Source organism: Ceratotherium simum, chromosome 3 (genome assembly GCF_057802395.1).
Source record: "Ceratotherium simum simum isolate JZ-2026a chromosome 3, ASM5780239v1, whole genome shotgun sequence".
In the NCBI taxonomy this organism is placed as follows: Eukaryota; Metazoa; Chordata; class Mammalia; order Perissodactyla; family Rhinocerotidae; genus Ceratotherium; species Ceratotherium simum.
The window spans coordinates 97,671,644-97,673,325 of record NC_141902.1 but is presented as its reverse complement, the minus strand read 5'-3'; positions in this window follow the sequence as shown (position 1 = coordinate 97,673,325).

Below are 1,682 nucleotides of genomic sequence, written 5' to 3'. Positions count from 1 at the left end.
AAGTGATAATATTTATTTTCAATGTTTTCCTTCCCTTTATCTTTAGAGTTATAATTAAGTGTTTGCTAATCCGTTCTGATAGACAGTTGCAATTTTCTGATTTTGTCTGCCTATTTATCCACTTGCTCAAGGCTTTGTAAACTCTTTCTTTTTTTTTTTCAGCTATGAGGGCTTTCTTGATCAAATCTTGTAGGGGGGTCTTGTGGCAACGAACTCCCTCAGCTTTTGTTTATCTGGGAAAGTTTTTATTTCTCCATCATATTGGAAGGATATTTTTGTTGGATATGGTATTCTTGGTTGAAAGTTTTTATCTTTCAAGATTTTGAGTATATCATTCCACTCTGTCCTAGCCTGTAAGGTTTCTGCTGAGCAATCTGCTGAAAGCCTGATTGGGGTTCCTTTGTAGGTTATTTTCTTTTATCTTGCTGCCCTTAATATTTTTTCTTTGTCATTGACTTTTGCCAGCTTTACTAATATATGCCTTGGAGAAGGTCTTTTTACATTGATGTAATCAGGAGTTCTGTTGGCTTCTTTTACATGTAATTCCAGCTCCTTCTCCAGGTTTGGGAAGTTCTCAGTTATTATTTCTTTGAAAAAGGTCTCTGCTCCTTTTTCCCTCTCTTCTCCCTCTGGAATACCTGTAATCTTTATGTTGCATTTCCTAATTAGGTTGGATATTTCTCAGAGAATTTCTTCACTTCTTTTTAGTCCAAGTTCTCTCTCCTCCTCCATCTGAAGCATTTCTGTATTCCTATCCTCTAGATTGCTAATTCTATCCTCCACATTGTCAGCTCTGTTTTTTAAGGACTCTAGATTTTTCTTTATCTCATCCAGTGTGTTTTTCATCTCCAACGTTTCCAATTGGTTTTTCTTTATAGTTTCAATCTCTTTTGTGAGGAATTCCCTCTGTTCATTAATTTGGTTCCTGATTTCATTGAACTGTATTTCAGAATTCTCTTGTAACTCGTTGAGTTTTCTTATGATGGCTGTTTTGAATTCTCTGTCATTTAGGTTTCAGATTTCTGTGCCTTCAGGATTGATTTCTTGCTGTTTGTTTTTTCATTCTGGTCTGGTGTATTAATATATTTCTTTATACCATTTGATGGAGTGGATTTGTGCCAATGCATCATGATATTTTCTGGATGCAGGTTCCACCTGCTGCCTCTGGTGGGGGGCGGGAGCTGTGTAATCTATGCCTGCTGCCACAATCCCTGTCAGCTGTGCCTGTCTGAGCCTGGGCCACTCTTTGGGATCACAGTGGCCCTGTGGGGTCTCCCATTGGATGGAAAACAGTCATGTGGGGGGCTCAGGTCTGCTGCCACCTACTCCCACAGTCCTGCCAAGATACACTTTCCCGTTCAGGGCTGCAGCGGTACTATGGGAGTTCATGGCAGCCAGGGGCTCATTTGGTTCACCCAGACTTGGCAGTCAGCTGCCCTATGCTCCTAGGTCACACCAGCCGTTGTGCTTGGTGGGTTGGGCCTCCCCTCTGGGACTGAGCCAGAGCCACTCCCTGGGACTGCAGTGGGAGTGTAGACTCTCCCACCAGATGAGAGAGTGATCACACAGGGTCTCAGGGCTACTGCCGCTTACTCCCACAGTCCCGTAGTGTCTCGCTTCCCCCTTTGGGGCCACAGGAGTGCTATGGGTGTTCATGGCAGCCAAGAGCTCATTTGATTTGC